The following is a 15,183-nucleotide window of genomic DNA, read 5'->3' as shown; positions in this document are numbered from 1 at the left end:
TGGCTCACACAATCAATTATGGTCCAGCAAGTGGCACCGGAGCGAATTGCAGCCTCTGGTTTTGCTGCGCCCTCCTGGGGCAACCAGCACGGGTAAAACCTCGGTGCAGGTGGCTGAGGTGGAAGACTGGGGACACCGACACGGGCTTTGAGGATGGAGAGGAGAAGGCAGGCTGCTCCACAGCTGAATTTCGTCCTGCTCCTCGTAGTTCCTCCCACTCCCCAATAAACGAGGCGGGGGCGAGCAACCCTTTGCACACCCAGCGAGCCGGCTTCAGGGGGCTGCCAGGGCCGAAATCCCCTCCTTGGTAGGAGCGCGGTAGGAGCCCTCCGCTCCCCTCGTGGGGGCGGGCTGGGGGTCGGGGGAGCTCAGCCTCCCCTCACGGCCGCCTCGCGCCAGGGGGCTGTCCCTGCTGAAGGCCGGAGCTGGGCAGCCCCCCCGGGGGCTCCGCCGGGGCCGGGGGCGGCGGTGGTGAGGCGAGGCGAGGCGAGGCGTGCCGTGAGGCGGCGGCCGGGGCGGGGAGGCTGAGGGAAGGGGAGGCGAGGCGAGGCGAGGCGAAGCCGCCTTTGTGCCACGGCAGGGAGGGGGATTTCGGTGGGCTTGCGGGAGGGGCCGCTCCAGCGCCGCCCGGGGCCGGGCTGTGGCTCTTCCCGAGCCCTTGAGGCTTTTCCGTTTTTTTTTTTTTTTTCTTCCCTTTGTTAGCGTTTTCCCAGCGAGTCCCGCCGTCTCCCGGTTTCGCCGAGCCTGACAGGAGAGATGACTTCGTGCCGCGCCGCGCTTCGCCGGGGCTGCATCGCTTTGTTCAAGCAGCCGTGAGCCATTCAGCAGGGAGCTGCCGTCGCCTTTCCGCGGGCTGGGGGATCCCACGAAGGGCCCTGGGATCCCCTGAAGGGCTCTGGGATCACCTGGAGAGCTCCGGGATCGAGATCTGCTGCCTGTCACGGCTGAAGGGCAGTGCTGCGCCGCTTCCCGCAGGTAAGCCCGAGGTCACGCTGCCCGGCTTGGGAGGCTGCCTCCCTGCACAGCCCCTGGCTCTGCTCAGGAGGCAGAAATACCAGTTACTCGCCTCTTCTCCTTTATCTCATAGAGCTTTTTCGATGAATAACACAATTTTTTCCCCTCATTTAATTTTGCTGGTGTTAACATGAGCAAATCGCAGGTCTGCGTATCTGTAGTTATCCCCAAAAAACAGCATTGTGCCTCCGCTCTGTCATTCTCAGGGTAAAACAGCCCCGTAAAACCCGGTTCAAGGGGTGAATAGAGATCTGGAAAGCACAACTGTGCAGCTTGGGAATGTAATGTGCCTGACAATGATGGCACTGAAAGTGAGCTGCTGCTGGGTGGCTGGGGGATGGCGCGCAGGGAAAGGGGAGAGTAATTTACAACCGCAGCCCTAAGCATAAATATTCCATAGATTATTCAAATTCACCATATTCCTGAACAAATTTTGTGTACCTTTCCTGGACAGCGCATAGCAATTGTATAAGAAGAGCTCTTGGCTTAGAAACCGAGCTATTTAAGCTACCTGATAACAGTAACGTGTAGCAGGTCCTATATGTTAACAGATTAAAGACAATAAATTGGGGTCAGGACTGATTTTTACTTGATACTTAGTAATGCATGCAGAAGAAATTCCCATCACTAAAATAATTCCAGTTGCACCTTGCACAGACAATTAGGTCTGTATCGGAGCATTCCTCGGTGGTCATAAACGTTACTGTGAGTTTCTTCAACAAAGCCATTGATATCTTTTAAAACGGGCAGTAATGAGCAGTTCTGCATATCACTTACTTTATGTGGTTCGAATCCAGGTCAGGAATTCATCATTTAAAACAAACAAACAAAAAACAACAACGAACTCTTTCTTGCTTGGTATCACTTTACCAGTTGCAAGGTTGCGTTTGGTTTTGAATATTTCATTCCTGTTCCCTGAGCCTGAATTGAACACCATGAGGTGTATCAAAACTTTATGCAAAAGTCCTTTGTGTATTTATTAATGCTCCAGTTTGATGATCGTTATGAGAATTACCCAGAAATCTTCATTAATAATATGGCACTGAGCAAAGAAATAGCTGCTCATTGCTATTGGCTCTTTCTTCTCCAATAGGAAAATGTATCTCAGGTCATCCTCTTCTAAAAATATGGGGTCTTTACAAATACCCGTTGGGACAACCCTGCATTTTAGGGAGAAATGAGTTACATGTATGAGCAAGAAATGTTTTTATTTTATATGCTGTATAATGCGTTTTATAAACGCACACTGGTGGTACACACACTTGGTGCAAATTAGGAATGTCTTGCTGTGTTCTGTGCTAAGATGTTCACTTTTTTTCTTTTATTTCTTATAGGTTAATTTGGCTTGTTGTCTTGTGAGGCTATGCATGTTTTAGCAGGGGTGAATTGTTAATCTATTAGGTAAAATATATATGTTTTTAGCATCTAGTTCCTGCACACTTCAACAGAATAGGTTTACATTTAAGAGGGACTGTTACTTTGGCAGTAGCATTTCATTTTAATTGCAGATAGTAAAAAGCTGCATTTTTAGTTCCCCCCTTCTGATTACAGCAATGAGAATGCTGAAGCTTTGCGGTTCTTTCTGCTTTGCCTCTTAGTAATTCTGAATACTGTTTTGCCAGTTATCTCAGTCACTGAAAATTGATGTGTCAGTGTGAGTAGTAGAGCTTAGCCTTATCTCAATGTATTCCCACTGTATATGTGTCAGGTGAGCACTTTTAAAATAAGAAATACATGGCTTAGTAAGTACAGAATGAAATGTGATGATGAATTTATGAACATTAATATATTTGGTTGGTTTATGTCTAATATAAATAGAATTTTTCTGTAGACAGCATGTGCTTAAATGTCCATAATGTGACTTTTTTCCTCACAAGCCAGAACAAAAAAAATATTTTTTTCAGATTCTGAATTACTCATATTTGAAAATAGCTGATGCTGATGGTTGGGAGTGATTTTTCTTTTTTTTCTTACAAAAAAATCAATGCATGGTCTTTGTTCTGTAAAGGCCCAAAAAAAGAGAATTACATCAAATATGGACAAGCCTTCTACTGGCATGTTAGAAAAGTACACTCAATTTCTTTGGTATCAACAGCCTAGGGCAATATAGTTGCATAAAAACTTCCTTTGGTGTGATACAGATGTGGAGATGCTCTAACCACCTATATATTGTCATTGATGCTGTGTATTTGAGTAAGGTTGGATAAAGTGGTACGAAATGTGTGTTAAAGTAGAATTCATTGGTTTCCCATAATGTGACAGAAGGCCACATAATGTTACAGTGTGAACTTCAATCACGTTAGTGCTACCACTGGGCAGGCTAAATTCTGTTTTATTATCTATTCAGTCAGGGACAGATAAAAAGTATGTTTGTTTCTGGGGCGATTCTGTGAGTTCTGTCTTTAGGGAACAAAGAGTTGCTGTGTAGACCTTGCTCTTATTGTTTCATATCGCCTCCTGAAGGGACTTTCCCTCCTTTTGCTTCTCTGCATTGCATATGACACAATTTCTTTAAGTACAAAAATACATTTTGTCAGAAGTGTACAGCATTTGCACTTAGTTTACCTTCAGCGTTTACATTGATGAAGTCCTACAAAGAAATAAAATTGACTTGTAACAGATCAAAGTGATATTAATTAATAATATTCAAGAGCCAGCTTGTTACATGAACTGAATCACAGTGATTTGTTAATTAAGTTTGGTAGGAAGAAAAATGTAAAGATCTTGCTGTGTGTTATCCTGGAGAAATGGCTTATGCTACAGTTGCACAACATGTTAAGTGAGTGTAATTCAAATGCCACTATAAAGGTATGAAATACATCCACGCATTTTTAAACACCATTTAATTTTCCCTTTGTATTCATGTTCTATGCTGAATTACAGAAATACAAGTTCCATGCCTCTGACAAGGCCATTTGAGAAAATAACTGCCATAATCAGCTGATTTTAGTTCAAGGGCCCAGGTGAGGTAGCTAAGTATGTGTAATTGTGTTCATTTTTGGTAACCAATACTTATACAGAAAAATCAGTGAAGTCAAACACTTCATACCCCCAGCATGCTTTGAAATGGTTGCTTATTGTTTTAGTGATAACACCTATCTAGCTTTATTCTCTTCAAGCTCATGAAGAGAGCTTTTTCTTAAGGCTCTTCAAGCCTTAAGAAAAAACTATATGAAAACGATGTGAATAAGTAAAAGCTTCCTTCACACTCCTGTGTTCAGGTGTGCCAAATGCTGTGCACGTTGCTGACCTGCTTTAGCATCTTTTTTCAGTGCTCAGCATATTTCGAAAGCCAGCAGTCGGACTTGGGGGCAGCTGATCGAAGGAGCTGAATCCAGCGGTGTGTGGTGAGGCTGATGTGGCAGGGTGCTGCACGGCAGAGATGACATTTACTGTTAACTTGAAACGTGCAGTGGGTGTGATGCGAAGAATTGAACTGAACTGCACAGGGTGCTCAGAGAAAGCTGTTTTTTTTTTTTTTCAAAGCAGCATGCAGTCTTTCTCTGACTTTTAATACATTCATGTTTGAAACTATTTAGTGAAGAAAATGAAAGACACAACTGCAGTGGTCTGTGGAACAATTTGGTGCAACACAGAAGAGAAAGAAGAACATTGACTGAAGCCCATGTAAATCCCTAGTATCTGTGGGTATGTTTTGGTGCACAAGTGATACAGTTAGGCTGTGGGACCGTCCGCCAACAAAATTGAGCCATCTTCCCCATTGAAAACCCTGATTGCTGTTGAGTAAAACTTTGCCAAGTCTAAACCACGTGGGCTGTAGTTCATCACGTCTTTATGACTCAGGCTAATTTTTGTTTTAATTCAGCCAAATGATCAATTGAGAATTAGACTAATGTTTTTGTCCTGTTTAAAAAGAAAAAACCAACATGGAAGCGTCATTCTGGTTTGCATCTAGGCTGCAGGTTCTGCCAAGGCAGCGTCCTGTTCTCAAAGATCTGCATCTTTACCATCTACATGAAAGCCTGCCTGTATTTTCCGATGTAGATTTTCAGACTATTGCAGTCTTACACGTTCACCTGTGGACACTTTAGTGAGATATTCATGTTTATTCAGCCCTCAGTACTACAGAGTGTTTGCAGCCGTGACTTGCTACATCTGCAGTTGATATATAGTCGGAGAGGGACTGTCAGTTAGTGGAGATGGAACTAAAATTAAGTTATTCAGTTGGACAAATATATCATAGTTTGAATCACCTGGGACTGAGTGGTAATTCTTTAGGAGAGCTGTGGTTTGTGGTAGGTTACATGATGGGCTGTGGTGCTAAATAAAATCACACTGCTGCAATAAAGACAAGCGTGGTATCATGACATACAGAGAGAAGACCAGTGTGGAAGACAAAAGCAGTGGTATTTCCATGCCATGGAAATGGAGTATGGAGTATTCCTCACCTTTAACCTTGTATCCAGTTGTGGTGCACACTTCAAGATAGATTGATATGAATTAGAGGAAAGGAATTAAAATAACTGAAGAGTTTGAAAATATGGACTATGAAGAAAGGTTGAATGGACATTTGAGGTTGTTTGAGGCTCCCAGCAAGGAAGAGTGGCAGGGTGAACAAGATATGCCAGCCTTCAGATGTCACAAAGCTGGTGTGAAGCAAAGTTCTCCATGCCTGAGCTGGACCAGGTGGTACGTATCGGGTTTGGCATTAGTGAAACTGAAACAAAGGAATAGATCCTTGAATTGGGATTTTGAGTATTTTAGAAACAATGAAGTTGCTTTAATATTAGTCAAGAACAACATAAATGTATTGATTCTCTCTGGAGCTGTGTGGGTGGAATAGATTGCTCTTTGAGGTCTTCTTTAGCTCAGTGAATCCTCAACATCTGTGCTTCCTGGTGTCGACCAGACTGTACCTTGTCCCCTCGAAAATGCTGTGCTTGGCAAGAGTGTCTGTGACGTCTCCAAAGAGGGCAGGTGTGTGAGCAGAGAGGCTCCAGACTTTCCTTGCAACCCCTCTTTCAGGATAAAATCTCCCATCCACTCCTCTCTTCTTTCATAGTGGTTCCTCTGCTGGTGTGTGGACAGAAAGTGTGAGGGTGGCTTTGGGAGGAACCTGAGATCCAGGTAGCAGAAGGAAGGAGAAAGGAGGGCGCAGGTATAGATTTCACAAGAAACTGGCCTGTGTGATGAGTAGGAGGTGAGCACAAGACATGAAGAATGTGAAGCAAGGACTAAGTCTTTGGGGCAGATGACAGGGACATGGCAAGGAGTAGGATTAAAATTGTGTGAGCTGGTAGGTGAAAAGTTGGTTAGGTGCAGACTGCCAGCATACCAGCAACCTTGTCAGTCACAAACTGGGATTGCACAAGTGAGGAGAATAGAACAAGGGAGGTGAAATTACACTACTGGGAAAGTTGTGTTGGGAGCTGTGGGATGCAAGTAATTAAAGGCTGGAGGAAACTGGCAGAGTCCATCTTCTGAAGATTATGCAGGCTTCTAAACCTTAGCTGAGAGCCCATGGTTGTGTCTTGGCATTCGTACTTGCGGAAATCCATCATAACCGATTCCTTGGTCTCATCATGTGGAGAACAACCATCTGTTACTGCAGTCAGCTATTCTGATAGCTCACATAACAGAGGTCACAGCCATGGATGTAAAGCCCGTACTGCACCACGCAGCTCCTGGTTGTGTGCGCAAAATAAAAGATGCAAAAAAAAAAAAAAAAAAAAAAAAAGGCATTTTTCAAATTATATTTAGTTATTGACAAAGGGGATTACCAAGTTTGCATGTGAAAGAAAGGAAGTGCCTGAACTAAAGTTCCCTTGTAAAGGTTCAGACTCTTTGTATGTGTTTATTTGAATTTAATCTTTAAGGATATTACTGAATTTTGTTTTACCCACGTAACCAAGCGCTTTACCAAGTGCACAGGGTGGATCAGCTCTGAGAGGGAGTCAGGGCTGTGTACTGACAGAAGCTGCGGTCTCTGGAATCTCTCATTTATTGCAGAAGCAGGAAGATATCTGAAGAAATCAAGTTAGAAGCTGGCTTAATTAAAGCATTTTCATGCACTTGAATTAAGCTTAGCTAAAGTCACCAAAACCTAATTAAGGCTTGCTATTGCAATTTTGACTTTTTCAAATATATATATATATATGTATTTTTTTTTTTTTCTAAACTTCAGTGGGTAATAGAGATAGTGATGCAGATAAATATCAGACCCTAATTCTCACCTAGCCCAGTGTGAAGCATTAGTTAGTACCTCCCCAACCCTGCAAATGACATGAAACGGAGCGGCATCTTATGGCAAGATCAAAAAAGCCTTTGCTTTCCATTGCTGCTTCTAGTGGCAAACAAGGCACTTCTCATACCTTTCTTGAGGAGAAATCATGTCATCAGCCTTCACAGAGCTGTCAGAGCATCATAAGTTGCTGAGAAAGAAAAAGTGTGGCTGATTTTTCTTGTTCTTTCAGAGATCCCCTTCCAAGCCTGGTAGGTATTTTGCAGTAGCCTGTGCTGGCCCATCTGGGGGAATATAATGATGCTCCTAGCTCAGAAGCTCTGCCACTCGATGTTTCATGTGCTGCTCAGGTTTGGAGGGGTGGCAGTTTGTACACGGGGGTTTTGATATTATTTCTAACCACCCTGTTCCATTTCTCCCTGTTGCCAGTCCAAGGGTGGGTTGTACAAAGCAACCCTGCTATGTTTTTCCTGGCAGTAGGTTAATCTTTCAAGCACCCACACAGCCTGCTGAACGCTGTCATGAGTTACTAGGTTTGTATCCTGATCCCAGCACCTGATATTTGATAAGCTTCACGCTTTGGGTGATTGTGTTTCCTGAGATGAGACGAAGGGCCTCCTGGATGCCCGGGTTGGGTTACAAGCTGCTGTGGACGCAGGAGGAGCGGCACTGGTATAGCAGCCCTGGTCGAAGGGTGATAGCAGGGTGAGATTTATGGAGGTTATAGAGTAGCTTCTGTCATTTCTACCAACGAATCTGGGGAAGAAAAAAAAAAGGCAGATGAGCTTTGGAGCGCGTAAGTGCTGTGACACCCTTTCTGTAAGTTAAACACTGCTCCTCAGGAGCCCTCTGAGCAGAGGCTGTGTCAATAAGAAGCAGCTAGGCTACAAACCAGAAACATCACTGATCTTTTTTTTTTTTCTCCACCTAGATGTTTTTGTGGAACTATTTTATACCATCAAAAAGTGCAAAAGAGAAAGTGAAGACCTGTTTACAATTGATAAGTGACATCAGACTTGTCAAACAGTAGTTTTTGTTTCCCAAGTCCTTGGTAAACAGGACCAGCAGACAGTCTGAATCACTTCAAGCCAACGGACCTACCTTGAGTAGGGCAGTCCTTTAAGACTTAGTTTCTGGAACAGGGCTTTAAAGTCAGCCTTGTATCACATGAAGACACAGGAGCATGTAGCCCATGGTTAATGCTCGAATCAAAGGTGTTTTGTTTTTTTTTTGGTTTTGTTTTTAACTGAAGAGTTGGTTTACATATGCACACTGAGTATACGAATGTGCATGTAAGACTATTTACCTTGTAGAAACTCCACTTATAGGCAGGTGACTTTCCTTTCCACTTCTGTGCGTTTTCTGTGTGCCTCTGCATCACTTAACCTAGCCTGCTCACATGGAGTCCTAAATTCTGTATGCCTCAGTTTGTAGGTGCCTCAGTTAGGATTCTAAAGTCCAATTAATAGAATCATCGAATATCCCAAGTGGGAAGGGACTCAAAAAGATATTGAGTCTAACTACAGGCTCCACACAGGACCACCCAAAAATCAGACCATGTGTCTGAGAGCACTGCCCAAATGCTTCTTGAGCTCCGGCAGGCTCGGTGCTGTGACCACTGCTCTGGGCAGCCTGTCCCAGTGCCCAACCACCCTCTGGGTACAGAATTTTCCCTAACACCCAGCCTGACTCTTATAAAAAGCCTATAAAAGGCAAGCATAGATGTTTTGAATTGGGCACCCCAAAATAGTGTTTTATTATGTATTTATTAAAATAATATTTTTTTACCATCATTTCATGTATTTTTTCTACTTCTGCCAAATAGGATGTAGACATCATCCTTATTTCCAAGGTGCTCTGCAGTGTTGACGGTTTCCACCAAGATTTGTTTGTCCCAGTGACTAGTCTATCTCACTGGAGGCTTTTGATCCTCAGAAACCATTGGCTTTGTGAGGTTGACACTGTTTGCTGTCACTGCTCCCTCACGGCACAGGCTGCAACTGACTGCATGTGTCTAATCCCATGTCTTCAGTGGACCAGAGTCCTTCAGTTTTGCCCAGCTACACAACTCAGTTTCATCTTGAATTTGTCACACACAGTTCTTTTTGCAGAACTTAGTTCTTTTTGCAGAACTGCACAGCGTGTGGGAAACATAACCCTATCACGGGATGCGTAATGGAGTCCAACTGTCTAAGGTCCAAGCAGTGGCTCTCCTTTACTTCTTTACCATCAGTTATTTAAGATTATAACTTCCACTCTGTTCTTGGTTATGATCTTTTATTGTGTAGCTCTGGCAAATTTCAACTAATTACTTCTGCCATATGCTAGCTACTAATGCATGTTCCCCATGCTGGTAGTGCCGAATCATTTCATGTTAGCCCACTGTTGGAAGGTAACATTCTTAAGCTTGCCCTTCTGCGCTTCAGTTGCACAGCTACATTAGTTTACATAATTTCATAAATTTTATATATAAATTGTAAATATATGGTATAGATCTGCTTTAGCATAGCTAGAGCCTGCATGAAGCATGCGTTAGTACAAGACTGCGCTAGAGAAGTTCACAAGGAGACAAAACATCAAATCAAGCCTTTGTTTCTAAACAAGAAGAAAAATGTTGCCTAACTGCCTATTAAGTCAGCTTCAGTTTTTCTGTTCTCTAACCTATTAGTGCTCATCCCATGAATGATAATGATTCTGAGTAATGTTTTGGGTGTAGTATTACGTGTGTTTGTTATCATTAGATTAGTTTTTCTTTTTCTGGTTAATCTGAGATTGTCAGGTAGATGCTTTCTGTTCTTTATACCTACTGCCTACAACTTGTTTACTGTCCTCTTCATCCTCTGTGTTGTCTTTACTCAGGCCATGGAGGACTCAAACCTCAGAATGATTTAGCCACAATACAAATATTTTTTGAGAGACAGATAATGTTCTAAATACTTAAATTGGCATGTGCTTAGGATTTTCAGAGAAACTTCATTTTAAATTATCGTGTTTTGTTTGTTTGTTTCTTTGTTGTTTTTTTTTTAATTATTATTCTATATTACACTAATTGATCTTGAAGGAAATTGGACTAGATTCCTAAAGAAAAAGCATTTTTTGAAACAAGAAAGAAATATCAATCTTGTTCTCTAGTAAGTGAAAAAAAAAATCCATGAAAACCATTGACTAGTTTTTTGTTTTGTTTTGTTTTCTTACTCTTTTCATTTAGGCAGTGCCGTATGATTTAAGATACAATATTGAATTAATATTTTAAAGCATCAGACTACTGTAAGTTCTGAACTTGCAATCCGGAACGTGCAAAAAGTTACTTCCTATGCAGTGGAGTGGAAGGAGAATCGGGGAAACAGGGAGAACAGCCTAGAAAACTCTTTGGCTTGACTTCAAGTTTTGTCATTTCATAAATAAGTTTAATTCCCTTCTTTCCTCTCTTCCAAATGAACAAACAACCCCTCCCAAGAACCCTGCCTTTTTGTGTTGTTGATTTATTCTTTTTATTCATAACAAAGATAAAAATGCGGAAAGGATTCTAGTGCTAGTAGTATTTTTCCCAGTTTAGAGCCTACATCTGTGCTTCTCAACATTAGGACATACTAAATTGTATAATAATATGTTTTTTAAGCATAGCTGTACCATCACAAGTAGACCTGTAAATGGTGGCAGGACAAATGTGCTTCAGGACGTTTGTCTCTGGTAGCGTCTTATCATGCAAGTTGCTATCCAGTGACATTCGTGCGTGCCGCTGTGTGTGTTTGCTTTTGGTCTTACTGCTCCATGGATGGAGCTTGTGTTGATTTGTGCGTCTGCAGGGATGGCGGTGTCACCTTCGCGCTTCTCAGCAATTAATTACAATTACCCACTGTTCTCTTATCACTTAAAAGTTTCAGATGTCTCTTGTGATTTTAACTTGTCAGCCTGCAGACAAAGTGTCCACATGGATTTCTGTTTTATGCCCGTTCCTGACTGTGAGGGTAACTTTCCAAGCCCTGTTAATTACATTTGGAGGACTGCACATCGTCAGTACCGCTCAGCTGCTGAGGCAGTTCGGGCTGTTATTCAGAACAATCTTTTAAAGTTTTAGGTCTAACTCCTTGTTACAATCAGCTATCCAATTTCAAGAATTAAAATATTCAGTGGTGTTGCAATGCAAGCGATGAACCACATTGATTAGCATCACGTAGCGGTTAATGTGAGAGAGGTAAGCAAGTAACTAGCGTGAGGCTGTTTTACCGGGCAGTTAACCATATGAAGTAATTCATTTTATTAATGAGAGACTTATTTAAGTACATTTTATTTTTATAACCCCTCCCTGCGTGGGGAGGGGAAGCTTCTGTCTCCATGAAAACATGAGGAATAAAAGATGGATGGCTGTTTTCAGGCTTTTCGTTTGGTGATAGAATGACTACCCCATGTGCTGGCACCTTGTAATTTTTGTAGCTGGAGAAAGCAACCTGGTTTCTTCATTTAATGTTCAAAGGTTGCCCTCCAAAAACATTCCAGCAATGTTTTCCTTTGATATTTCTGTTAAACACCACCAGAGAGCTTCTACAATATAGGAAACAAGTACAGATGATTGCACATACCTGCAGGTATCTAATAGACAGCCCTTGACTTCTGATTAATTCCTGTGTGGTTTTTTTTTGTTTGTTTGTTTGGTGGTTGGTGTTTTTTTGTTTGTTTGTTTTTTTTAGAGCAGGAAAGAAGGCACACCAACATGTTGCATAGCTTTGTGGTGGAGTTATGGATTAGGTGGCTATATGTTTTGTATACGTGCTCTTTTGGATTTTAGCAGAGGGATGGATGTCTTAGCACAAATTTGATCCGCAGGACAGCAAAACACAGTTGTCACGCTCTGCAAGTGACATGGCCAGGAAGGATGTTCCTGCCGTATGAATTTCAGAACACTGCTAAAGTGAAGAATGTAAGAAGACTCAAACTAGGCAGTTCCTTAATAATTTTAACATCCCTTTCCAACTTCCATTTTGACGCTTTCACTCTTTTCCAAAGAAAGAAGTATCAATGTCTCATAAGCCGTGCAATGCTTTGTTTTGTTTCCTCTACAATTACTTTTGCTAGAGTGTTTTTTTATTTCTTATTTATTTTGCAAAAATCACCCATCAGAGCTGATTGGCATCAAGCATGACAGCTTGCACACATGGATCCTAGATGGGGTGGTGGTGGCTGGACCGGCAGCAGCTAGGGCCTTTAGCTTAACTCCTCATCGGGTGTCTCATGAACCCAGCTGGAGGGACACTTTGCAGTTGGGTAGGGAGTGTGCTCCTAGATAGTTCTTTGTTGGGCTTTTTTATCCTTCAGCAAGAGCTGGAATCCCACTTGGGTAGTTATCCTAAAATAATGTCAGCAATAAATACATGAAGTGGTGAGTAGGTTTAAAAAATAGGGAGGGAATCCTCACCATGCAAGGTCACAATTGATGAAATCATGGCTGTCTTACTTAGATGGCAAAAAAATCTGATTTGCACATAATGCACGGGCTATGCTTTTGTCCTTGTGGACATCCCCTGGTCCTGGTGCAAGCAGCTGTTAGCCCAGTTCCCCAGCCTGACTTCTGAGAAGAAATAAGTGAAGCACTGCTCAGCTTGAGGGAGTGCTGCTGCTCAGATAGCTCCACCGGTCACTGGCTTTTATTCTGGCTGTAAAATGCTCTGTTAAGTTCATAAAAGATTAAAAGGAGATTCAGCACTTTGCTACACATACATTTGAGTTCTTGTCAGCAGCATATGCTCTTTTCACCTTGCCATGGTATTTCTGGCCTTTGTCTGCGTTGCTGCCATTTTTGTAACTTGTAACTTTTTTTTTTCCCTGATGATGTAATGCCTAGAATTTTGCAAAGGTGTGATATATATTGCCTTATTCTTTCAGATTTCATACAACCTCATCTTATTTGGCATGGAATTTTCTTGAAATATCATTGGTACTCAAATTTTCGTTTCTTTATCTACAGGCTGCACTAATATTTTGCATTTTCCTTGGGACTCCAGTGTCATGATGTTCAACATCATTAATCATTTTTCTTTACCAACAAACAAAGAACAGTGCCTCATTTGCCTTGCAAAAGATTCCTTATTATTTTAAAATATTTGAGGAACTAATGTTCATCGCCAGTCCCTAATTCTCCCATATGAACTTGCCCGTTAGCACGTTGTATTGCCAATGTGTACATCTGTTCAGTGCCTAGGGAGATGGACTGATTTACAGTCAAATCTTTCTAACGGAGGCTACACTGGGACTGATTCTGTGAAACTTGGGTTCTCTGCTCTGCTTTGGGGTGCAAGCAGACTGCGCCTGACAGCAGGCTGCACAGCGTGCATCAGGGTCCTTGCAAACACTTCCCTGTTCACAAAGTAGAGGCTTCTTATTACTCTTTTTTAATAAACCATATCTAAAGGGAGAATGCAAAGCTGGTTCATGCGTGCTGTGTAATGTTTACACTACATAGATGATTTGTTCTTTGTATGAAGACACTTTGGAAGATAATGTAATAAAGCAAAGTAGCACCTAAGGCAAATCTAACTAATTGATTACCTGTCCAGTGCCTGTATTTTTGCTCAGCTATTACTTAATGCCATCCTTAATACAGGTACCATGGCTTCTAAAAATTTATAGCAAGAAGTGGTTCAGAGGTCAATGCATGCTGCAGTGGTTTGACATTTGTAACTCTAGCACATTATATCGAATAACAGCTTAGTAGAGAAGAATATTTTCCTTTAGGAAAAATATTTTTTTTCTCTATAAATTCTAATGTCTGCTAAGGGGAAGCTAACTTCATATTTCTAGTTTAATATTTCATGCACTGTGACAGCTTTTCTGTTCATAAAGCCATTTAGAATGAATCCTTAGCAGAGTGCTTTCATATCTGAAGGACACAGAGGTCACCACTGGTTAGTTAAAACACAGGCCTGGCTTTTACAGTCCCATATAGTTGTCAGGATAATGTATAGCAGACTTACCTACCAAAGGCACTGGTCAGCACTGCTTTCTGGGACTGGTTTCCTCATCGCCTACACTATTACTGTGTCTTGTAAACCAAATACATACTGTATGTATAATTCAATGAGTCTCTGTATTTCTGTCTGTTAAGGTCTGTTTGTTTCTCAAAGATTTTTTCAGTTGCACTGTATGAAAACCTTTTGTTGCCAAATTTTTTAAACTTCCTTCAAAAATCAAGTAAACGCTAGGTATTCAGATTTTCCTTTTTTTTTTTTCCCCAAAACTAACAGATGGTTTGTTTGCTTTATGCTTAGTCTTCCTACATCTATATCTGTTTTTAACTATGAACAGTTTAATATAGCATTAGTGTCATGCCAGTCACTGTCATCATGCAAAAGAAACAATATAAGAACATTTTCTCCAGCAATCTAGCAGTTTTCACTGCTAGTGAAGGTGAGATGATAATTAAACCTTTGAGATTACTTGCAGTTTCCTGGATGCCAGTTTGAACTCCAGCTGCTCTCCAGGTTGGCAGGGCACACGAAACAGCTACTGTCCAAAAATCATGTGGCTGCTTCCCAGTCACCCCCAGGACCTGGGCTTACCGCTTCAGGCCACAGGCGCTGTGCTGCGCGTCGGAGCATTTTTTGGATCAGCGCTGGCTGGCATCATGCTGTCCCTGATTCTGGGTGACTGGGAGCCATTTGCTTTTATATTTTTCAGTGCATTAGAAAATAGAAAGTAAAGCAAAATTCTCTTATATACTATGAACAGCAAAGCTGGGTTCCTCCTGTGCTGACATGTATGCATCAAGAGCTGTTTTCTAGACAATAGCCTTTTGCTTTACTATTATTAACATGGCCAGGAAGTATATTGAATTTTTATATACAGGCATGAGTTTTTATATACAGGCAATACAGGCATGCAGATCTCCTGATAGCTGTAGGCTTCTTAAAAAAAAAGCTTTATCCTCATTAAGAAAGGGAAAAATGAAATGGATATCACATGGAATAGCTCTA

General features: G+C 41.8%; 1 protein-coding gene across 5 annotated transcripts in view; it reads left to right on the top strand.

The window, feature by feature from the left end:
- The first annotated feature begins 526 nt into the window (after positions 1-526).
- Positions 527-15,183, top strand: part of CRACD (capping protein inhibiting regulator of actin dynamics) — a 122,632-nt gene continuing 107,975 nt past the window's right edge. For 3 of the 5 annotated variants that reach the window (XM_035326269.1, XM_035326272.1, XM_035326270.1), the window contains exon 1: positions 533-975. The gene's annotated coding sequence lies outside the window, so the exon portion shown is untranslated. Of the gene's footprint in view, positions 976-15,183 lie in introns of all 5 variants that reach the window. The other 2 variants (XM_035326268.1, XM_035326273.1) reach the window with 2 other exon arrangements.

The sequence above is a fragment of the Oxyura jamaicensis genome, chromosome 4 (genome assembly GCF_011077185.1).
Source record: "Oxyura jamaicensis isolate SHBP4307 breed ruddy duck chromosome 4, BPBGC_Ojam_1.0, whole genome shotgun sequence".
NCBI lineage: Eukaryota > Metazoa > Chordata > Aves > Anseriformes > Anatidae > Oxyura > Oxyura jamaicensis.
Note: the sequence above shows the minus strand (reverse complement) of the source record. Positions and strands in the feature narration are given on the sequence as shown.